Source organism: Aotus nancymaae, unplaced genomic scaffold, assembly GCF_030222135.1.
Source record: "Aotus nancymaae isolate 86718 unplaced genomic scaffold, 86718_ANA_hifiasm-v0.15.2.pri h1tg000012l, whole genome shotgun sequence".
Taxonomy (NCBI): domain Eukaryota; kingdom Metazoa; phylum Chordata; class Mammalia; order Primates; family Aotidae; genus Aotus; species Aotus nancymaae.
This window is the reverse complement of record NW_026988423.1, coordinates 8,359,876-8,386,093: the sequence shown is the minus strand read 5'-3', so window position 1 is coordinate 8,386,093 and position 26,218 is coordinate 8,359,876. Positions and strand designations below refer to the sequence as shown.

The window sequence follows — 26,218 nt, the reverse complement described above, 5'->3', positions numbered from 1 at the left end:
ATACATGCATGCATGTACCTTTATAATAGAATAATTTATTATCTTTTAGGTATATACCCAGTAATGGGATTGCTGGGTCGAATGGTATTTCTGGTTCTAGATCCTTAAGGAATTGCCACACTGTCTTCCACAATGGTTGAACTAATTTACATTTGCACCAACAGTGTAAAAGCGAGAACATTCTTTCAAGCACACAGAGAACATTTAAGGACATCAAACACACATTAGACCATAAAGCCAGTTTTAGCAAATTTAAGAGTTGATATCACACAGATCATATTTGACAACAATTGTTAGAAATTGGTAAAATGTTACAAAATTAACCCCCTACACTTGGAAATACGAAAACACATTTCTAAATAACTCAAGGTCAAGTAAGTAATTTTAACAAAATTTCAAAATACTGTGTTCATGAAAATCCCACATATCGAAATTTATAGAACAGTGAATGGGTAGTTAATGAGATTTTAGAGGAAAATTATAGCAGCAAATCTTATGTTACAAAAAAGCAATGCTAAAAATTGAATAAAACTTATAAATTACACAGTTGAGAATATAGATGAAAGTTATTATATAAGAACAAACAAAATTTAAAATTTAAATAGAAAACAGATACAAAAGAGATCAGAGTTTTTAAAAATCCAAAAACTGGTTCACTGAAAAGACTAATAAAATTAAGAGATTTCTTACCAGATTGAATATTAGATAGCTAGTTAATGGTAAAAAACTAAAAATGGCAAAAATTTATTTTAAAATTCTAATTTTAAATGAAATTAGATATAGAAAATGCTAAAGATACCATGAGATTATTTGAAACTTTATGCCATAAAAAGTTGCAAATTTGACTAATATAGAAATTCTTAGGAATATGTAAATTAATAAAACAGTCTCAAGAATGGTGGAGTTTTTCTAAGTGAGGCTATAGTTGGTCAAAAAATTAAATTAGAAGCTAAAAATACTATATCAAAGTAAATCTCAAGCACCAATAATCCACATGTAAGTTCTATTAACATTCTTTACAACAGATAATTTTTGCATTTACTTGTTCAGAGACTAGAAAAATGAGGTAACATTTTCCAAATAATGTTATAACGGCTAGTAAAAATTAAATACCAAAGAAAATACAAACTTGAAGACCAGTCTTACTTCTGAACACAGATTCAAGTAAACATCAAGCAACATTTTTTAAAAGATATACAAGATGACATTGAATATATGGTTCAATCATAGAAGCTATAATTCATCATATAAACAAATTAAGCAGAAAAATATATTATTTTCTCAATATTTACAGGAAATATGGACATAAAATTCATCAATATATTCTTGACAAATTTCCCCTAGCAAACTTAAGAAAGATTTGGAAGATTTTTATAATAGCCTTTGATGAATGATGCCTTCCTGCAATCACATTCTTTGCAATGTAACGTTCTTCTCCCATATCAAGAGATACCTGTTTTGCCACCATCTTGAATCTGGGCTGAACTTGCTTTGACTAACAGAATATGGCAAAAGCAATGTGCAATTAATAAACCCTACACTTCAAGAGGACATGAAGTTTCATTTCTGGACTTGGAACCCTGATATACCATGCTAGCATCTGGTAGACAAAAAGCCACATCAAGAATGAAGTCACCCTAGCTAATAGCCAGCACTGTCTACAAACATGAGTAAGAACATCTTGAACCTTCCAGCCCAGTCAACTCTTCAAATAAAGACAATCTTACACGTAAGCTCAAGTGAAACTAAAAAGGAATAATCCAGCAAACCCACAGCATCATTAAAAAAATCAAAAAACATCATTACTTCAATTCGCTAAGCTTTGAGATAGTTTGCAGTAAAGTGAAGACCAACAGAAGCACTGAGAATATTAGAAAACTTCTTTCATGCATGGACTAAATGTTTGTGTCCCCCCACCTAAAATCCATCTGTTGAGGCCCTAACTTCCATTATGGCTGTGTTTGGAGAAGTGGCCTCTAAGGAGATAATTAAGTTTAAATAAGGTCATAGAAGTCAGGACCTGATGTGATAGGATTAGAGTCCCTGTAAAAAGAGACACTAGACACCTAATTCACTCTTTCTCTGTGCACACACACAAAGGACAGGACATGTGAGGAGTTAGAAAAAAGGCAGCTGTCTACAAGCCTGGAAGAGCAGCCTCACAAGAAATTGAGTATGCTGATTTCAGACTTCTAGCCTCCAAAACTGTGAGAAAATAAATTTCTGTTGTTTAAGCCACCCAATTTGTGGCATTTTGTTACAACAGGCCAAGCCAACTAATACAACCTGATAAATGGTATCTATAAAATGAAGCAAATATCATAATCTATAATAAAATGTTAAAAATCATTCCCTTTAAATGCATAGCAAGGTAAGGATGACAACTATCACTACGTTTATTCAACACTGCACATAAGGACTCACCTATTTCAAGAAGACAAATACAGACAATTAAATGTATAAGAATTATAAAGGAAAAACACTAAATCAGTTTTCTCAGATAGTATAATTTGCAGAAAAAAACAAATAATTTATAATACTTTTTATATTATATTCACAACATATTTTTCTGTTTTTGAAATGAATAGTAATTGATTAAACAATATTATATTTTTAACTTCAGCCCAAATATTCTATTGTAATGATTATTTAAAGGCCTTAAAAATGTACTTAGGCAATATTCTCATCACCTCTTAATAGCTTCATGCTCCCTGTGCATGCTTGGCCAGGTACGATGAGGACGTTTAACTGTGTTACTAAACATATCAGGATGTATCAAACCATATAAAATTTCCCTGCATATATAAAAATGCATACTCCCCAAAACTATACACTAACATGTTAAAATGAGATAGGAGAATATGCAATGGTTTATCTTTCTAATGTTAACATATGTAGGATAAAGGGGGAGACAGAAAAGCTTTTCTCTATATTTCTCATGTCTCTAAATATATTTACACCAGTCACACATAAGACCAAATTGTAATTTATGTTGGTGATTTGTAGATGAGATTTCACTCAGGATCAAAAGTGGAATGTACAGGCACTCTACTAGTTAAGAACTCACATCATCATTTTTCAAGGTAATATGACATTAAAAGCCTGGAAATAAATCTCAGAAGATCTGCTAGTTAGTGCAATTTTAACATAGGCAAATTGAGAATGAACCTGTCACAGAAGACTATTTATTATAAATTCATAGTCACACTAGTGAATATATCAGTTTTCAAATACTGAGATATATTATTTGGAGTACTAGGCTGAACCCTTCATTATAAATCATATATATTAATATTTTATGTATAACTGGTTAATACTAAATAAGACCTGGTATTAATTACTAAATTATATGAAATGCTATATCTGCTTTCAGATGATACTTTGTTGCACTCTGAATAATTACTGGCTTTAATAATCCTACTTACTGAGAGCAAAAATATATTTTGTTATTTATCAAAATACAAATAAGATACACAGAATATATGAATGCACTATATCATGTATATAAACAACCAAATACATATAAGATCTCATCTCTCCTAATATATTCTTCTATTTTTTTTTAAATAATACCTATTATATATCACATTTGAAAACAGTTTGGCAGTTACTTAAAAGATTAAACATATGCCTGTTATATAATCCAGTCATTCCACTACTAGGTATTTAGTCAAGGGAAATAAAAGAATATGTTCATATAAAGATATAAAATCAATGTTTAAATGTTCATAGCAGCTTAATTAGGAGCCTGTATTAGTCCATTCTCATACTGCTGTGAAGAAATACCCAAGACCAGGTAATATATAAAGGAAAGAGATTTAACTGACTCACACACAGTTCTGCATGACAGAGGAAGCCTCAGGAAACTTACAATCATGGTGAAAGGGGAAGCAAACATGTCCTTCTTCATATGGAACAGGAGAGACAAGTGCAGAGTGATGTGGGGGAAAGTCCCTTATGAAACCATCAGACCTGAGAACTCACTCACTATCATGAGAACAGCATGGGGGAAACCACCTCCCATAATCTAGTCACCTCCCACTAGGTCCCTCCTTTGACACATGGGGATTATGGGCACTACAAGATGAGATTTGGGTGAGGACACAGCCAAACCGTATCAGAGCCCCAAAATGGAAACAAACTAATGTCATCAGTAACTGAATGAATAAGCAAATAGTGGTATATTCATACAATGGAATACTATATTTAGCAATAAAAAGGAAAAGCTCCTAATACACATAACGTAAATGAATAAGAAGCCACAAAGAAGAGGGTACACTTAACAGTATTATTCTTTTATGTAACACTCTAGACAATGTAAACTGATCTATTCTGATAAAAAAGAAATCAGTGGTTGCCTGGGAATAGGGGAGAAGAAACAGGAGGGAGTGCTAAGAGAAAACTTTTGGGGGTAATGGGAATGTTCACTATCTTGATGTGATGATAGTCTCAAAAGTATATACACATGTCAAAAATTATCAAAATATACACTCTAAATATGTGCTGTTTATTGAATGCTAATTAACCTCAATAAAGCTGTAAAAAGTAAAAACAGATAATTACTAAAACAATTTTAGGTAGTTTACAGAATTCTCAGAAAAGTTAAAAATTGGGCTAGGGCCAGTTAAACACATCATTCTGGTGGAAAAAGGGAAGGAAAACCTGACAGTGCCACTGAATACAGAAGCTATGGCTTTTCTATCACCATTGCCTTCAGCTCTGGATGTTACCAGGAATTAGAAGTTGCTAATCAGTATTAAACAATAAACATTTTCATCACCTTGAAAATTACGTCCTGGTATGGCCATTCCTCCCTCCGTTTATCTTTCCTCCCTCCTCTAATCTTTCCTTCCTCCTCTTATCTCTCCTCCCCTGTCTCTAGGCAATCATTGACTTCTTTTTTTTCAGTGTAGGTTAGTGTGCCACTGCCTTCCAAGAGAGCAAAGGAACTGCCTCTTTGATTCACTAGTTTCCTATTCAGAATCTGGGATTGGTGCCTGGCATGACTATTCTCTAACTGTGCGGGGGACATGAAGTGTTTGCCATTTTCAACACTGCAGTAATAGGGGATGCTGCCTCCCACCAAAGACTTTTTTGGAGAAAAAATGCTAATAGCTGTGTAAAAGAAAGTACTAAAAAAGGTGGGTGACAAGATCAAGAACATATATGTAAATCTCCATCACATTTCACATTTTCAAAACTTTTAAATATTAATTGTACTATGAACATTTTCAAAGATACACAAAAATTGATTTTTATTACAAACATTCTCAAAGAGACCCATCATGTATATTTAACAACAGTCAACATTTTTCTGCACTTGCTTCATTCATCTCCCTTTTGTTATTATTCCTTAAGTGTTTTAAAACAAATCCCAGACCACGTGTTAACTCCTACATACTCAGTATGCATCTCTAAAGAAAAAAAATTGATATAACTATTATAATGCCATACTTCTAAGAAACAAAAATTAATTGGCATCACATAATACCTAGCCCATATTTAAATTTCTCTGACAGTCTCAAAATTTGTTTTAATTGGATTATTTAAATCAGGATTCACAGATTTATTAAGTATTATAAGTCTTATTAATATAGAGCAGTCCTCCTCACTTGACTCTTTTGCCTACCATTAACCTATTGAGTAAACTGAGTTCCTTAACTTGCAAACTGTCCCACATTCTGGTTCCAGTGGTGTCATTTAACTCGTTCTTTTACCCCTATGTTTCTGGTTAATGGTAAATTAGTTCTAGATTAAGTTCTAGATTAATTAAATTAGAACTTGGTCAGATTCAGGTTTACTCTTCTTGAAAGAATGCTTTTGGAAAGTGTACTTCATATTTCATCACATTAGGAGGCACATAGTGTCTGAATGCCTCCTCTTTGTGATGCAAAGATTGATCAGAGAGTACAGGTGAAAACAGCTTATCCTTCTCTGGTAAACACCTCCATCAATTTTCCATCTAATGGGTTCAACCCTTGATAATAATTGTCTGACCAATTATTTTATTAGAGTTTGTGAAATAATGATTTTTCAAATTCCATCATTCCTGCCATATTATCTAGAATTATTCAATAAAGAAGAGTTTTATCAACTTTTCATTATCATGAAAAGAATTCAGAAAGGAAAGATAAATATATAATTCTTTCCCTTTAACTGCATTTTCAAAAAGACACTTTTATGTCTTACTAAATAACTTAACAAAAGTTTAAAAATCAAGTCTATGATATTAGTAAATATTCCTACATAAAAATTCAAAAGGAGAAATGTAAAATCATTATATATATTACAAAATAAAATAGACTAATATCCTCAGTCAACTTGCTTTTGTCTAATGGTCATAGAACCCAAAATATGAAAAGTATTCAAATTCAGATTTGCCTACAATTAGAAGTCAGAAGTTATTACACTGTGTATAAAAGTATAAGCACATTATCTCTTTTTGCTGATGGTGCTATTGGATAAGTCGTAGTTAAAAATACCCTCCTGAAACATGGGTTAATATATTCAAATAGAACATGTCTGAGAAAAAAAATGGGAACTTAAGCTTTCTGATTTCAAAAATGAATTTACCAGGAACTTATGACTTTTCTAATAACTGATGAAAAACCATTTGACTCAGGATAATCACAGCTGCTGAATATGAGTAACCACAGCTGTTGGGTTCATAAAAGCCATTCGATGCAATGTTGCTAAAATTATTACACTAGCAATTAATCTTCAAATCTTTGGCAACAGAAAAGTCATCATTACATTTTAAGAAAAAATATAACAGTTTTTTAAAATTTTGCCATGAAATTGCTATTGAAACTATGAAATAAAGTTCTGGAACTTCGATGTATGATTAGGAGAAAATAAGTGAATATGTAGCTGGCACTTAGAAATATGTAGTTTTTATACAAAAACATATATAACTTTTAGAGAACTAAAGCTATTCAGAAATTAGATTAACAATTGCCTCCCCAAACCTGCTACCATTTTTTGAGCAACAGCATTAGCTTACTGCAACTGTTTTCTAACGTCTCTCTTTGCTTTAAGTCTTACTCCCCAGTAGTCGATTCTCTAAAAAACATACTCTACCAGAGTAATCTAGTTATTTTCATGGCTCACAAGGCTTATGACCTAGTCCACCTCTACCCCAGCTATCTCCCATCCTCATTTCCCACCACTCCCCTTCTCCCTCACTGTGCTTCAGCCACATCGACCTCATTGCTGTTTTTCCAACAGAAAAAGCAGGAGTGGCTAAAGAACATTTGGAGAGATGCATACAGTCTCCATAGTAATATAAAATGTGAATCAAGAGCACAATGCAGTACCATTTTAACCTACCAGACTGGCAGCAATAAAGGCATCCCAAAATGCCAAGTACTAGTAGGATTAAAACAATGCATAGATTACATACCGTCGGCACAAGAGTGAATTAGTACAACCACTAAAAACAATTTGACATAACATTCTATTCCTAAGCATATACGCTAGAGAAACTCTTGAGCTTATGCACTAGGGAGACATAGCCACAAAGGTTCCTAGTAGCACTGTTTCAATAGCCATAAAAACTGGAGTAACCCAAATGTCTGTCAGTAGGGGAATGGATAAACAAATTGTGTTATAGTTACATGATGAAACATTGTACAATGACAATAAAGAATGAAACAACAGCCAAACCAACACTGTAATGAATCTCAGTCAAAGCTGAAGGAAAGTCCTAGAACATCCTTTGCAATACTGCTTTATAATCTTCAAAAAATAAGCAAAACATATGTTTTTAGACACAAATGCCATGTGTGTGAGATTGAAAGAATGCATAAACATAACAGAACTATTAAAAAATAGGTAAAATCACAAAAAGTTTTAAACAAAACAGAACAGTGGGTCCTACAGCAGAAAGGGAGAGGGACTGGATAGAAAAGAATCACATAAGTTGATGCAAGTTACTGGTAATATCTCAGTTCTTGGGTTAAGTTATTGGTTCATGGATTTCATTATATCCTCATGCTTTTAATGTTTTAATTACATATTAATATAACATATATTCTTTTATACATATTAATTGTATTTTGAGATGATAGTAAAAATTTGAAATCAGAATATATATATAAACATACTAATAAGTCTTATTTTTAAAATGCAGGTTAAGGAGAATAAGTGGAACTAAGTGTTGGGAGAGGTTGCTATATGACATAAACCCTCAAAAAAAAAAAAGCCTGTTTGGAGGGGCTAGGCGTGGTGGCTTATGCCTGCAATTCCAGCACTTTGGAAAGCCGAGATGGGTGGATCATCTGAGGTCAGGAGTTCGAGACCAGCCTGGTCAACATGGTGAAACCCTGTCTCTACTAAAAATAGAAAAAAATTAGCCAGGCGTGGTGGCAGGCACCTGTAATCCCAGCTACTTGGGAGGCTGAGGCAGGAGAATCACTTGAACCCAGGAGACAGAGGTTGCAGTGAGCCAAGATCACGCCATTGCACTCCAGTCTGAGGGACAAGAGTAAGACTTCATCTCAAAAAACAGTCTGTTTGGTAAGGTAATGTTCAGAGACTGAAAGGGAGTAATAGACTAAGCCATTCAGATATCTAGGGTATGAATTTTCCAGGCAAAAGGAACAGAGGTATGAAGGCTCTAAGGCAGAAGCTAAAGGGAATGTGGCCAGTGAGGATGCAACGAAGTGAGCAAGAGGAAGATCAGAGGACAAAGACAATGAGGGAGCAGAAGGCCTTAGCATGAAGGATCCCACGGGCCTCTGTAATGAATGCATTTATTCTGAGTTAGATGGGAAAATTTATTCTCACTGGAGGAAAAATGACTATTACCATTTATAGAATATGAAATGCCTATCCTACTATTAGATCTTTTTTGTGAATAGAGTTGCACTGGTCTAAGACTAGAAGGAAGTCAACCCAGAGACTCAGTCTTATTTGCCTATATCTAAAATCTCTACGGAAAGATTTCGTGTTTATGTAAATGTTGATTCAAATGACGTTTAAAACATTCTTCTGAGTCACATAGGGTACTGACAAGATGTACACAAGTCAAAAGGCTCTGCACCAAAGCACTTTTTGGGGAGATTTGTCTGTCTTAAATGGAAGCGCTAAACTGGCAGTTACCAAATTTCAGAAAGTTCTAAGTTCAAAACACTCATTTGAGGAAAAAAAGTTTTATTGTACTTACTTATTTATTTATTGACAAGGTCTTGCTCTGTTGCCCGGGCAGAAATGCAGTGGCGTGATCACAAATCACTTCAGCCTCAACCTACAGGCTCAAGTGATCCTCCCATCTCAGCCTCCCAAGCACCTGAGACTATAGGCATATGCCACCACAGACAGCTAATTTTTTAATTTTTTGTAGAGAAGTGGTCTCACTATGTCGCCCAGGTTGAAAAAAAAAAAAGTTTCAAAGAACTGAATTCCTGGAAATAGTCTCACAATGAGGAGAACTGAAATAATTCAAGAAACCTGGGTTATACTGAGGAGCTTATTGTTTACAAGTGTACAACATTAGGAACTCAGTATCTATGTTTGGAATCAATTATTTCTAAAGTTTGTTCCATGAGTACATTACTAAGTTTTTAAAATTATGAACCTATAGTCAAATGAGAAATATGACTATTTGGGCCAGATTTTAGAGAAGAATCAGATAATTCAGACTTGATGACATTTAGGACACTAAAATTAGCAACTGTCACATACTCTCAAAATTAAGAGTGCCTAAGAATTACCCCAAACATTTGTAAAAAATATAGATTCCAGAGTCCCACTTCCAGATAGTCTAATTTTACAGACCTGGGATAGAACTTAGGAATCTACCTTGTAAACTAACTTCCCAGATAATACTGATATAAGTGGACAACCACACCACACTGAGAGAAATCACCCAGGTTTTAATTTAGCTGAAGAGGCAATTATAACAGTTTAAGAATTACTTTAAATAATCTCAATCTGCAACTGTGGATTTAATAACTGTTAAATTTTAAAATGGGGAGGAGAAAAGGAAAAAGCTGTTAAGTGATCTGAGTCTTGCTTTTACAATCTTAGGAAAACAAATCTAGGAAAGAGAAATAGAAAACAAGAGAATTATTTGAATAGTTTAGTGCTTATGGGTCTCCTGCCAAGATTTTGAATGAATTGATTCCATAAAGAAGTACAGCATACTTCTTTGTGGATGTTACTGTTACATTTAACAGCATAGTTATGAAACACAGCAGCTTTCCAAATAATCAACGAGATAGCCTTGCAACTTGACTGGATCACTGTGGCTTTAAAAAAGGTCTCATCATTGTGAAAGCTTTGTGTTTCTCATTGATTTCATATACTTAATGACCAAATTCTGCTTGGACTTTTAAATCTTTAACCTTCGTAACTATTATGAGCTTTCTTCATCATTCACATGGTCATATTCACTTGCTTGACAACTATAATTTGTTTTTTATGCCATTACTTTGTTTGTTCTTGGCAGAGTGAATCAACTGTTCTAGCGATTATCTCACCTCCACCAGCATCAATGGCCAGTGTGGCTATTACATTTTGAAATTGCTGCCCAGACAGTAGTTATGAGAGTTGTACTAAAATATAGCCTCAGAATCCAAGAGTTTAAGATATTATCATGAGTTTCAGATATCCAGGTACCAAGGTATTAAGATGAGCAATGGACACAAATTCTACTTAGTCTTTTAATCAATATTTACCATAAAATGTGACAGGACTTTGAATAATACTGAAGAAGTGAACAACTTCATTAAGTACCAAATCACCTAATTATTTTCACCCAAAATTTTACTTGCACATGAATACTTTAGCAATAAAGAAAGTTTACTGCTGTGAACAATTACTGAGGATAGAAGCTAAAGATAAGGCTTCATAGGCAGATGATATAATTGTAAAATATTGATTTTAATGTCAAGATTTTCTTAATGTCAAAATGTCAAATTTTCTTAATTTTGCAAATACTGTATTAATATATTTATCTATTGTTCAGACTTCCCTATCTGTAGAATGCAAAAAAATATATATATATTTGTAATTAAGATTTGACTTTAGACAAGGGCAAAACAAGATGGCCAAGTAGAACCCTCCAGCAATCATCCCCCATGCAGGAACACCAGATTAAACAACTATCAACACTAGAAAGCATTATTATAAAAACCAAAAAATCAGGTGTGCAATCACAGTATCTAACTTTAATATAATAACAAAGGGAGAGTCATTTAAAAGGGTAGGAAGGATAACCTAGGCAAATCTTGCATTACCTACAACATCCCTTCCCCAAACCCAGGAGGTATAGCACTGAGAGAGAATCTGTATCTGGAAGAGGGAGAGCGAAGTGATTATGGGATACTGCATTGGAACTCACTGCTGCCCTACCACAGTGGAACACAACACTGGGCAGAATTCTGCCAGCTCCCAGAGGGGGCATATAGACCATCCCTGGCCCAGATGAGAAAGCCTCCATCTCCAGGAGGAGAAAGCCACATTTCAGCCGACTTCAACGTCTGTGGAATAAAGTGGACTGAGCCTCTAATAAATTGGAGTGGCAGTTAGGCCATAGCAACTATAGTACTTGGGAAAGCCCCAGTGTTGCACTGGCTTGAGAGACTGGGCTTGGAGTGCAATCCAGCACAATGCTGGCTGCAGTGATGACAGAAGTACATGCATCATCTCTCCCCCAACTTCACGTAGTGCAGTGCAGAAACTCCTTCCACTTGTGAAAGAGAGGAAAGAATACAGAAGACTCTGTCTTGCTACTGAATACAAGCTCAGCCACAGTAAAACACAAAAACCCAAATAAAAGTAGAATCCTAAAGGCTTCAATTGCAGGTCTTTACTCTTGATTGGTGTTTCTTCACCCACCCAGGGCCAGAAAGGAATCTGCAACCCTGGTCGGATAAATTGACTCCCAGCAGAACTCACCACTAGATAAGAGGCTTCTAGCCTTGAATAAACATCAACAGCCAAATGGTGGTGGCCATGGGGCTGGGTGACCCCTGGTGGATGCTGCACTGAGCAGGGAGGCCTCCAGCTTTCCTGGTGTTCTAATGCAGTCAACTGTGCTGACCACAGGAGTGCAGGTATCACTCCTCTTCCAACTCAAGGTAGCCAAGCATAAAGACCCCTTCTACTTGGGGAAAAGAGTTGGAAAAGCAAGAGACTCTGCCTGGGAACCCAGGAAGTTCTCCTTTATCTTGCCCAAGTCCACCAAGGCTATGAATCTAGAAGTCACAGCAAACCTGGGCTTAGGGCACCTGGTAGTAGTAGCTATAGGCTTTGGTAACAACATTCAGCTACATTTGAAATCTTAGAAAACCCACTCAAGAAGGAGAGGTACAAACAAGGCCATAACACAAAGACTGAAATAAATATCTAACACTGTATTTCCCAGACAATGATGAATGTCCATAAGCATCAAGAGCAACTAGGAAAACATGACCTCACCAAACAGACTAAATAGGGCTCCAGTGACCAATCTTGGAGTGATGAAGACATGTGACCACAGACAGGGAATTCAAAACAGCTGTTTTGGAAAAGCTCAATCAACTTCAAGATAACATGGAGAAGGAATTCTATCAGATAAATTTAAGAAAGAGATTCAAATAATTTTAAAAATAAACAGAATTCCTAGCTAAAAAATTCAATTGACAAACTGAAAAATACATCAGTGTCTCAACAGCAGAACTGATCAAGCAGAAAAAGAATTAGTGAAGTATAAGAAGAACTAGTGAGCTTGAAAACAGGCTATATGAAAATACACAGAGAAATTAAAGAATACACAAAAACATGGAAAGATAGCCTATGTTCATGGCTTGAAAGAATATTGTAAAAATAGCCATATTACTCAAAGTGAACTGCAAATGTAGTGAAATTCCTACAAAAATATCAATGACATTCTTCACAGAAAGAGAAAAACAAAATCCTAACATTTATATGGAACCACAAAAGATCCAGAATACCTAAAGCAATCATGAGCAAAAAGAACAAAACTAGAGGAATCATACTTCCGGCTCTAAATTATACTAGAAAGCCATAGTAACCAAAATAGCACGGTAGGGACATAAAAACAGACACATAGAGCAATGAAAGAGAACAAAGAACCCAGCTATAAATCCACATATTTGCAACCAACTCACCATCAACAAGTGCCAAGAGCATACACTGAGAAAACAACAGTCTCATCTACAAATGGTGCTGGGAAAACTGGATATCCTTATGCAGAAGAATTAAACTAGACAGCTGTCTCTCACTATATACAAAAATCAAATCAAAATGGATTAAAGACTTAAATACCTTAAACTGTGAAAGTACTAGAGGAAAACATAGGAGAAATGCTTCAGGACACTAATCTGGACAAAGATTTCTTGAATGAGACTTCAAAAGAGCAAGAAACCAAAGCAAAAATGGACAAATGGGATCATGTCAAGCTAAAAAGCTTCTGCATAGCAAAGAAAACAACCAACAAAGAGACAATCTGAAGAACAGCAGAAAATATAGGCACACTATTCACCTGACAAAAGATTAATAACGAGAAAATATAAGCAATTCAAACAATTCAATAGCAAAATAACAAATTACTGGATTAAAAAATGGGCCAAAGATCTTAATAGACATTTCTTAAAAGACATACAAATGACCAACAGGTATATAAAACGATCCTCAACATCACTACTCATCAGAGAAATACAAATCAAAACCACAGTGAGATATCATCTCAGCCCAGTTAAAACTGCTTTTATTAAAAAGACAAAAAATAATGGATGCTGGGGAGGATGTGGAGAAAGAAGAATACTCATACACAGTTTATGGGAAGGTAAAGTAGTATGCTACTATGGAAAACAGGATGGATGTTCCTCAAAAAACTGAAAATAGAAATGGTCCAGCAATCTCACTGCTGGGTACATATTCAAAAGAAAAAAAAATCAGTATATTGGAAAGGTATTTGCACTCCTGTGTTTATTACAGCACTATTCACAATAGTCACGATAGATATAGAATTGACCTAAGTGCCCATCAACAGATGAATAGAGAAAAAATATGGTACACATAAGCAATAGATTATTATTTCATCATAACAAAGAATAAAATCTTGTCACTTGAGACAACATGGATAGTAATGGAAGACATTGTATTAGGTGAAATAAGCCAAGTACAAAAAGATGAGTATTGCACATTCTCACTTACATGTGGGAGCTACAAAGGTTGATCTCATGGAGGTAGAGAGTAGAATCATAGTTACCAGAGGTTGGGAAGGGTGTGTATAGGGGTTGGGAGAGAGGATAGGATAAAAAGGGGTTGGTTAATGGGTACAAAAATACAGTTTGATAGTAGGAATAAGACCCAGTGTTTGATGGCACAACAGGGAAACTACAGTTAATAATAACTTACTGTATATTTCAAAATAACTAGAGAGGTGGATTTGGAATGTTCTCAATGCAAAAAAGTGACAAATATTTGAGGTGATGGATATTGCAATTCCCCTGACTTGATCGTTACACAGTGTCTGCTTTTATCAAATATCATATGTACCCCATAAATATGTACAACTACTATGTAACCATAAAAATACAAAAACAAGAAAAGAATATTTTGCCAATTAGTTTTGCCTAGCAAAATATCTTTTTTCTTGCCCCATATAAGGAGGTTATGTGGTAAGTTAAACCACTATGGAGAAAAGCTACTGAATCTCATAACACAAGTTATCTACCATTACTCTATGAGTGTGTCATACAGGCATGAACTAGTATTCAGTAACACATTTAAGTTCTAGTTTAGTAACTTTCTAAACATATGATCTCAGAAAAAATAAAAACCTCCCTGGGCCTCAATATCCTCAAGTATAGAATGAGTTTGACAGTAACCTCTCTTATTCTGAGAGTTAAGTGAGATAATTCATACAAAATGCTTATCACAAAACCTATTACAGGGAACACAAGAAGTATAAAAATCATTATCATCATCATAAACACAGGTTAAAAGGATAACACTATATATACAATAAAAACTAATGAACTGTATATGGGAGAAGACAAAATCAAAATTTTAAAAGAGATTTAAGTAGAGCTATCTGATGGCATAATTTGGTTTGTAATAAATGATGGCTGGGTCAGTAAAGGTATTTCACATAATACTAGCAATATCAAAAGTCACTGTTGTGAGACTTAAAGAGATTCCTTGTACAGGTTGCCATTTTAAAAAATAATTTTCAAAAGCATATTTTTCTCCTCTCTGCTAATCTCATGGCCAGAGCTATGGTTTACCCATACCAAACATCCTATTCTTCTCCTTCATTCGTAGATCATAAATTTTGTACAGCTTCTAACTTTTCCTTATTTCTACTTTTGAAACTAGTAGAAGTCTCTGATTGAAACATTCCATATAAACCAGAGCAGGCAGCTCTGTTACATAAAAACTTAAAGGACCAAGAATTGTATACTCATTAAAGATGTTAGAAATATATGTTTATCAGTCTAACATCTTTCTTTGCATGTTTCCTATTCCTTTCATTCCCTCATTTCTTCCTTTTTTCAAAAGGAAATGTCAACACTGACCTAAAAAAACAAATTTCAAAATACTGATAGATGCTCTTAAAATGCACTATTGGATGCTAAATCAAAGAAATGCCATGACAAAATAAGGGACATTGAAAAATCTCTCTTGAAGTCATTTTCCAAAGACGATATTTTAATCCATGAAAGCCCTGATACATATGGTAATTATGGGCAACATATTTTGCTAAACTGAAGAAACAATTCAAAATTCTTCAAGGTGAATAATTAAGGAATATTTGGTTTCTCTGGTGTTCGTTTCTTTGAAAAGGTTCATTTTACAGCTGAAAGTTTCAGAGAAGATTACTAGAAAATACCCTCCTCTCCTCGGCATGTGGAAAGACTGTTCCACAGCAATCTTTGTATTCTGAAAATCTATCATACTGTAGTAGTCTACTGTAAACTTTGTTCTACAAGCAGCCAATTCTACCATGAAACAAAAATCCTCTCTATCTTAAGAAATCTGCTTACCAGAACATTTTCAAAATACTGAAATACACATTTCTCAGGTACTTAATGTGTTCAATTGCTGAAGTGTATCAAAACCTTCAAATTTAAGACAAGTGCAGAGAGGATCCAAGATGGCCGAATAGGAACAGCTCTGGATTGCAGTTTCCAGCGAAAACACAGAGGACGCGTGATCACCACATTTCCAAACAAATTTTTACTGCCCACAGACCAGGAGATTCCTGGGCAGAAAAGCGCCACGAGTCTCCAGTGCAGCTGTTTCAGCTGGCGCAGTGAGTCTCCACACAAAAACACACACAAAGCTGGGCACCGTTTCAACTGGCGACTGGAAAGTCTGAGATGGAGCCACCCATTCACTTGAAAAAAAGGGGGCTGAAACAGGGAGCCAGGTGATCTGGCTTGGCTGGTCCCACCCCGACAAAGACCAGCAATCTGAAACGCTCTGGACTGAGAATTTCACGGCAAGCACAACTGGACCTGAGATGGTCCAGCACTGTCAGGGGGAAGGGCATCTGCTATTACCGAGGCAGTCCACCACTACCAAGGCAGTCCATCATTACTGAGGCAGTTCGCCATTACCAAGTCAGTCCACCATTACCGAGACAGTTCTAACTATATCCCTATAAACAAAACTGCAAGGAAGTTTACACAGCAGCTGGGCAGAGCTCACGGCAGCTCAGCAACGTTTCTGCTGGCAGACTGTGACTAGGCTACCTCCTCGCTGGGCAGGACATCTATGAAAAAAGGCAAAAGAATGACAGAAACTTATAAATAAAGCCCCACCTTCCTGGGACAGAGCACCTGGGAAAAAAAGGCAATTATGAGTTCCATTGCAGCAGACTTAAATGTACCTGCCCAGCAGCTCTGAACAGAACAACGGAGCTCACAGTTCAGCACTTGAGCTCCTATAAGGGACAGACTGTCTCCTCAAGTAGCTCCCCGACCCCTGTATAACCAAAGAGACAATTCATAAAGGAGAGCTCAGGCTGACATCTGGCAGGTATCCAACTGGGACAAAGATAACAGAAGAAGAAACTGACAGCAATATTTACTGTCTGCAGCTGCTGCAGGTGATCCCCAGGCAAGCAGGCTCTGGAGTGGACCTCCAGCAGTCCTACAGCAGGGGGGCCTGTTAGAAGGAAAACTAAGAAACAGAAAGAAAGAACGTCATCAGCAACAAAAAGGACGTCTACTCAGAGACCCCACCTGAAAGTCACCAACTACAAACACCACAGGTAGATAAATCCACAAAGATGGGAAGAAACCAGAGTAAAAATGATGAAAATACCCAAAACCACAACACCTCTCCTCCTACAAGGGATCACAACTCCTCACCAGCAAGGGAACAACGCTGGATGGAAAATGAGTCTGATGAATTGACAGAAACAGGCTTCAGAAGGTGGGTAAGAACAAACTTCTCTGAGCTGAAATATCATGTTCTAACCCAGTGCAAAGAAACTGAGAACCTTGAAAAAAGGTTTGATGAAATGCTAACAAGAATAAACAGCTTAGAGAGGAATATAAATGAATTGATGGAGCTGAAAAACACAACACAAGAACTTTGCGCAGCATACACAAGTTTCAATAGCTGAATCGATCAAGCAGAAGAAAGGATATCAGAGATTGAAGATCAACTCAATGAAATAAAATGAGAAGGCAAGACTAGAGAAAAAAGAGTAAAAAGAGATGAACAAAGCCTCCAAGAAATATGGGATTATGTGGAAAGACCTAATCTACGTTTGATAGGTGTACATGAATGTTTCAGAGAGAATGAATCCAAGCTGGAAAACACTCTTCAGGACATTATCCAGGAGAACTTTCCCAACCTGGCGAGGCAGGCCAACATTCAACTACAGGAAATACAGAGACCACCACAAAGATATGCCCCAAGAAGAGCAACCCCAAGGCACATAATTATCAGATTCACCATGGTTGAAATAAAGGCAAAAATGCTAAGGGCATGCAAAGAGAAAGATCACGTTACCCACAAAGGGAAGCCCATCAGAATCCCAGCAGATCTCTCAGCAGAAACCCTACAAGCCAGAAGACAGTGGGGGCCAATATTCAACATCCTTAAAGAAAATAACTTTCAACCCAGAATTTCACATCTAGCCAAACTAAGTTTCATAAGCAAAGGAGAAATAAAATCCTTTATGAACAAGCAATTGCTCAGAGATTTCATCATTACCAGGCCTGCTTTATAAGAGCTCCTGAAAGAAGCACTAAACATAGAAAGGAACAACCAGTACCAGCCTTCCAAAAACGTACCAAATGGTAAAGAGCATCAACACAATGAAGAAACTGCATCAACTAATGGGCAAAACAACCAGCTAGCATCAAGATGGCAGGATCAAATTCACACATAACAATATTAACCTTAAATGTAAATGCGCTAAATGCCCCAATCAAAAGACACAGACTGGCAAATTGGATAAAAAGCCAACACCCATTGGTGTGCTGTATCCAGGAAATCCATCTCACATGCAATGATACACATAGGCTCAAAATAAAGGGATGGAGGAAGATTTACCAAGCAAATGGAGAGCAAAAAAAAAAAAAAAAAAAAAAAGCAGGAGTTACAATCCTAGTCTCTGATAAAATGGACTTTAAACCAACAAAGATCAAAAGAGACGAAGAAGGGCATTACATAATGGTAAAAGGATCAATGCAACAAGAAGAACTAATGATCCTAAATACGTGCCCAATACAGCAGCACCCAGATACATAAAGCAATTTCTTAATGACCTACAAAGAGACTTAGACTCCCACACAATAATACTGAGAGACTTTAACACTCCACTGTCAATATTAGACAGATCAATGAGACAGAAAATTAACAAGGATATCCAGAACTTGAACTCGGACCTGGACCAAGCAAACCTAATATATATTTACACAACTCTCCACCCCAAATCCACAGAACATACATTCTTCTCAGTGCCACATCAAACCTACTCTAAAATTGACCATATAATTGGAAGTAAATCACTCCTAAGCAAATGCAAAAGAATGGAAATCTTAACAGTCTCTCAGACCATAGTGTAATCAAATTAGAACTCAGAATTCAGAAACTAACTCAGAACTGCACAACTTCATGGAAACTGAACAACTGGCTCTTGAATGTTGACTGGATAAACAACAAAATGAAGGCAGAAATAAAGATGTTCTTTGAAACCAATGAGAACGAAGACACAATGTAGCAGAATCTCTGGGACACATGTAAAGCAGTGTCTAGAGGAAAATTTATAGCAATAAATGCCCACATGAGAAGCAAGGAAAGATCTAAAATTGACACCCTAGTCATCAAAATTGAAAGAGCTAGAGGAGCAAGGTCAAAAAAACTCAAAAGCTAGCAGAAGACAAGAAATAACTAAGATCAGAGCAGAACTGAAGGAGATAGAGACACAAAAAAACCTTCAAAAAAGCAATAAATCCAGGAGCTGGTTTTTTGAAAAGATCAACAAAATAGACCACTAGCCAGATTAATAAAAAAGAAAAGAGAGAATAACCAAATAGGTGCAATAAAAAATGATAAAGGGGATATCACCACAGATTCCACAGAAATACAAACCACCATCAGAGATTACTACAAACAACTCTATGCACACAAACCAGGAAACCTGGAAGAAATTGATAAATTCCTGCACACTTACATCCTCCCAAGCCTAAACAAGGAAGTCGTCGAAACCCTGATTAGACCAATAACAAAGGCTGAAGTTGAGGCAGGAATTAATAGCTTACAACCAAAAAAAGCCCAGGTCTAGATGGGATCACAGCCGAATTCTACCAGACATACAAAGAGGAGCTGGTACCACTCCTTCTGAAACTATTCCAAACAATACAAAAAGAGGGAATCCTAGCCAAATCTTTTTATGAGACCAACATCATCCTAATACCAAAACCTGGCAGAGACTCAACAAGAAAAGAAAACTTCAGGCCAATATCCATGATGAACATAAATGTAAAAATCTTCAATAAAATACTAGCAAACCGATTGCAACAGCATATCAAAAAGCTTATCCATCATGATCAAGTAGGATTCATCCCAGGGATGCAAGCCTGATTCAACATACGCAAGTCTATAAACGTAATTCACCACATAAACAAAACCAAAGACAAAAACCACATGATTATCTCAATAGATGTAGAGAAGGCCTTCAACAAAATTCAACAGCCCTTTATGCTGAAAACTCTCAATAAACTAGGTATCGAAGGAATGTATCTCAAAATAATAAAAGCTATTTACGACAAACCCACAGCCAATATCATACTGAATGGGCAAAAACTGGAAGCATTCTGTTCCACATCTGGCACTAGACAAGGATGCCCTCTCTCACCACTCCTATTCAATATAGTACTGGAAGTTCTAGCCAGAGCAATCAGGCAAGAAAAAGAAATAAAGGATATTCAGTTAGGAAAGGAGGAAGTCAAACTGTGTCTATTTGCAGATGACATGATTGTATATTTTGAAGACCCCATCGTCTCAGCGCAAAATCTCCTGAAACTGATAAGCAACTTCAGCAAAGTCTCAGGATACAAAATCAATGTGCAAAAATCACAAGCATTCCTATACACCAATAACAGACTTAAAGAGATCCAAATTAAGAATGAACTGCCATTCACAATTGCTACAAAGAGAATAAAATACCTAGGAATACAATTAACAAAGGATGTAAAGGATCTCTTCAAGGAGAACTACAAACCACTGCTCAAGGAAATAAGAGAGGACACAAACAGATGGAGAAACATTCCATGCTCATGGTTAGGAAGAATCAATATCATGAAAAATGGCTATAGTGCCCAAAGTAATTCATGGATTCAGTGCTATCCCCATCAAGCTACCAATGACCTTCTTCACAGAACTGGAAAAAACCAACTTAAACTTCACATGGAACCAAAAGAGAGCCCACATAGCCAAAACAATCCTAAGCAAAAAAGACAAAGCCGGAGGCATCACACTACCTGACTTCAAACTATACTACAAGGCTACAGTAATCAAAACAGCATGGTACTGGTATCAAAACAGAGATATAGACCAGTGAAACAGGACAGAGGTCTTGGAGGCAACGCCACACATCTACAACCATCTGATCTTTGACAAACCTGACAAAAACAAGAAATGGGGAAAGGATTCCCTGTTTAATAAACATTGGGGAAACTGACTAGCCATGTTCCAGAAAGCAGAAACTGGACCCCTTCCTGACACCTTACACTAAAATTAACTCCAGATGGATTAAAGACTTAAACTTAAGCCCTAACACCATAAAAACCTTAATAGAAAATGTAGGCAAAACCATTCAGGACATAGGCATAGGCAAGGACTTCGTGACAAAAACACCAAAAGTATTGGCAGCAAAAGCCAAAATAGACAAATGGGATCTAATTAAACTCCAGAGCTTCTGCACAGCAAAAGAAACAATCTTTAGAGTGAATTGGCAACCAACAGAATGGGAAAAAATTTTCGCAATCTACCAATCTGATAAAGGACTTATATCCAAAATCTACAAAGAACTAAAACAGATTTACAAGAAAAAAAAACAAACCCATCCAAAAGTGGGCAAAGGATATGAACAGACACTTTTCAAAAGAAGACATATTATGAAGCCAACAAACATATTGAAAAATGCTCATCATCACTGGTCATTAGAGAAATGCAATTCAAAACCACAATGAGATACCATCTCATGCCAGTTAGAATGGTCATCATTAAAAAATCTGGAGACAACAGATGCTGGAGAGGATGTGGAGAAATAGGAACACTTTTACACTGTTGGTGGGAGTGTAAATTAGTTCAACCATTGTAGAAGACAGTGTGGCGATTCCTCAAGGACCTAGAAATAGAAATTCCATTTGACCCAACAATCCCACTACTGGGTATATAGCCAAAGGATTATAAGTCATTCTATTATAAGGACACATGCACACATATGTTCATTGCAGCACTGTTTACAATAGCAAAGACTTGGAACCAACCCAAATTCCCATCGATGATAGACTGGACAGGGAAAATGTGGCACATATACACCCTGGAATACTATGCAGCCATAAAAAATGATGAGTTCGTGTCCTTTGTAGGGACACGGATGAACCTGGAAACCATCATTCTCAGCAATCTGACACAGGAACAGAGAATCAAGCACTGCATATTCTCACTCACAGGCGGGTGCTGAACAATTAGAACACATGGACACAGGGAGGGGAGCATCACACACTGAGGTCTGTCGGTGGGGGACTATGGGAGGGACAGTGGGGGGTAGGAAGTTTGGGAGGGATAACATGGGGAGAAATGCCAGATATAGGTGATGGGGAGGAAGACAGCAAACCACGTTGCCATGTATGTACCTATGCAACAATCCTGCATGTTCTTTACATGTACCCCAGAACCTAAAATGAAATAAATATATATATATAAAATAAATAAAATGAAAAATAAACAAATTAAAGACAAATATTTATAGGCAATTTATATTGATATTACATATTAGATATTGACACTGAACTTTGAATTTATTATAAAAAGTAACAAAAGGCCAACTAAAACTGGTTTTGGGAACTAAAAATGGTTTCTGTAATAAAAAACTTTATTACATGGAAATGTTAGACTGAAAACCAAAGTTTACACTTGATATTTACAATTTAATATCAAATTTAAAAATTTGATTTTAAAACGGATTTATCCAATTTACAAGTGATTTACAATTTACAACTGATTTACAATTGATACTCCTTGTAGCTAAATTCTCTTCTACCCTATCTGTGCCAGAAATATCTAAATCTACCCCACTGTCTTTGTTTTTTTTTTTTCTTTTTTTTTTAACTAGTAGAATCCTCAAAGTGTTACTAGGCACATAGCTACCTAGTGAAGAGACTAGAATAAATTACTTTCTTTGCCTCAGGAATTAACAGAGATGGAAAAATTTTAAATTAAGATTTTATTATATCTCAATTTCATTCAAACTATTAAATTAGTAAGGATATTTTCAAAGGTAAAGTAGGTTCACATTTTTCTGACTTTTGTTCAAAAATAACAAATTTTACACCATTTCTTTCCAGGCAACATGTTGCAAGTGTTCTTAGCCTAGAGAAGGTGCCATCACTGAATGATTATTAACAAATGCAAACATTAAAAGGAAAAATAAGAATTTAAAAGAAATACATAAAACAGCTAAATAAAACCATGATATTACTGATAAAAGAAACCTAGAGTTGAACTTATTGTAGATGTTTTCAGCATCTAATTTCTACTAAAAGAGAAAAAGAAATTTCTACTTAGATAAAAGTTAATTTTCCATGGTCCTTAAATTATGATGATGATGATGAAAATATCTATTAACTTTCTATTTATTGGATTTTTTGACAGATAAGATACATTAGAATTAAAATATATCCTTAGAAACAACTTATTGGTAAAAGCCACCAAATCCATATCCCATTAAAAAATAGTCATGTGCACCCTTACCCACAACCATAAATGCACTCCCTCCCGTGAATAATACAGGCTTTGCTGTTGGGAAAGCCAGTATGGTAGAAATGAGTTTCAATAACATCTAAGGTTTTCAGAATCCTCCTTTTTATAAACACATAAACCTTATAATAATTGCACCTTTTTTTACACACACAATTTTATAATAGCTATGTATTAAAATTATAAAGCAGAAAGTTATTCAGCTTGTAAACATTCAAATGTGTGTTAATAGGTCATTATATTTACATTCTTCCTGGAAACATAGCTATTCTGTTTGAAGAACTTCCTGTAACAATTTATAGAGTAAGTCTGCTGGCAATAAATTCTGTCTTATTTAAGACTTTTTTTTTTGACTTGGAGTCTCATTTTGTCACCCAGGCTGGAGTGCAGTGGTGCAATCTTGGCTCACTGCAACCTTGGCCTCTTGGGTTCAAGCAATTATCCTGCCTCAGTCTCCCAAGTAGCTGGGATTACAGGCATACGCCACCACCCCTGGCTAATTTTTCATATTTTTGATAGAGACAGGGTTTCACTATGTTGGCCAGGCTGGTGTTGAACTCCTGACCTCAAGTGATCGGCCCACCTTGGCCTCCCAAAATGCTGGGATTACAGGCATAAGCCACTGCCCCCAGCCAAGAGAGACTTTATTTACTACTTCATTTTGAAAGATATTTCACTGAGTTAGAATTTGTGGTTTCCAGTTTTTTATTCAGCACTTTAAAGTTACCACAATCTCATTTTCTCCTGACTTGAATGGCTTCTGAGGAAAAAGCTGCCCTAATATTTGTTTCTTTGTAGGTGCTGTGTGTTTCTTCCACAACACTTCCTCTATCCTGCTGCTGGCTTTGGTATTTCAGTTTTTTTCCACTTTTAATATTTTATGTCTATGTGTGTTTGTTTTTTAGGAAAGGGTGAGGTGGTGAAAATTTATCCAGCATAGTGTTCTTCAAGCTTTGTGGATTTGTGAATACTAATTATACAATTGTTAGATTGTTTGATTTTATCTTACAATTCCTGGATACTTTGTTGTTCTATTTTGCTTTCCACTTTTTTCTTCAACGCTATTGAAGAAAAACTGAATAGCAGAGAAGTTTGGGTAACTTCTATTGCTCTATCTTCAATTTCACTGATTCTTTCCCTGGCTATATCAAGGCTATAAACTTGTTGAAGATGGTCTTCATCTCTGTTATTGTGCTTTTCATTTCTAGCAGTTTCATTTTATTCATTCTTATAGTTTCCATATCTCTGCTAAAATTAAACATCTAATCTTGCATGTTATGCTTTTTCATCAGAAAAAGAACTTTTAACATACACATCAGAACTTTAAACATACAGATTGTAATTATTTTAAATTTCCTGTTAGGTAGTTCCAACAACTCTGTCATATCTTATTCTGGTTCTCTGGATTGTTCCTGGAGTGTTACCTTTTCTTGAATTTTCATATATTTTGTAATGTTTTTTGAAAGCTGAACATTTTGTCTAGAGCAGTAGAGACTAAGGAAGTTTTAAAAGTTAGAAATGCAATAAATTTCTTCCTGATAGGCATTTAGGGGTTTGTGGTAAGTGAGGAGTTGAGCTGGATTTGAGGGTAATTTTTTGCAGTACAGGTTTCAAATTCCTCTGAAGATACCTTTTATTTAAAGTGGGGGTCTATATTTCCTTTTATTTAGGGTAGGGGCAGAATCTTATAGACCTCTCCCCACAAAATTGCTATGTTTCTCTCCCTCAGGTTTCTGTCACACAAAAAGGCTCCTGAGTACTCTCATCAGGTAAGAGCCCATGGGAAAAAAGCCCATAAGTGGGTAAGAACACCCTATATCAGTTGCCCTCATATGCTAGCAGCCTATTCTAGCTAAATTCTTAACAGTGCCTCGGTGCACTAAAACATCTGAAATGACATACAAGGCAGAATGTGGCAAAAAAAAGTCTCAACGAAATTCAAGAGAAAGTTGAAATACAATCCAAGGAATCCAAGGTATCCAGTCAATCAATCCAAGAGCTGAAAAATGAAATAGCAATTTTAAGGAAGAACCAAACTACTTCTGGAATGGAAAAATTCACTACAAGAATTTCATAATACAATCAGAAGTATTAACAAAGTATACAGGTGAAAGATATCGATGAGGAGAACTACAGAAACAGACACATATACCAACAGAACAGAATAGAGAGCCCATAAATAAAGCTACACACCTACAACAATCTGACGATCTTTGACAAGTCAACAAAACAAGTAGTGAGGAAAGAACTTCCTTTTCAATGAATGGTGCTGGGTTAACGACCTAGCCACATGAGGAATATGGAAACTGGACCCCTCCCTTTCACCATATACAAAAATCAACTCAAGATGGATTAAAGACTTAAATGTAAAAGCTAAAAATAAAAACCCTGGAAGACAACCTAGGAAATACAATTCTGAACACTGGCCCTGGCAAAAATTTCATGACAAAGATGCCAACAGCAGTTGCAACCAAAACAAAAATTGTCAAATGAGACCTAATTAAAGAGCTTCTGCACATCAAAAGAGACTATCAACAGAGTAAAAAGACAACCTACAGAATAGGAGAAAAATGTTTGCAAACTATGTACTCAACAAAGGTCCAATGTACAGAATCTATAAGGAACTTAAATTAAGAAGAAAAAAACAAATCACCCCATTAAAAAGTGGACAAAAAAAACATGAGACACTTCTCAAAAGAAGACATACATGCAGCCAACAAATATAATAAAAAAAAGTTTGACATCATGATCATTAGAG

The 26,218-nt window shown here is 35.8% G+C and overlaps 1 protein-coding gene across 4 annotated transcripts in view; it reads right to left on the bottom strand.

The window, feature by feature from the left end:
• Positions 1–26,218, bottom strand: part of DYNC2H1 (dynein cytoplasmic 2 heavy chain 1) — a 376,161-nt gene that overhangs the window by 131,048 nt on the left and 218,895 nt on the right. The gene's annotated exons all lie outside the window — the stretch shown is intronic.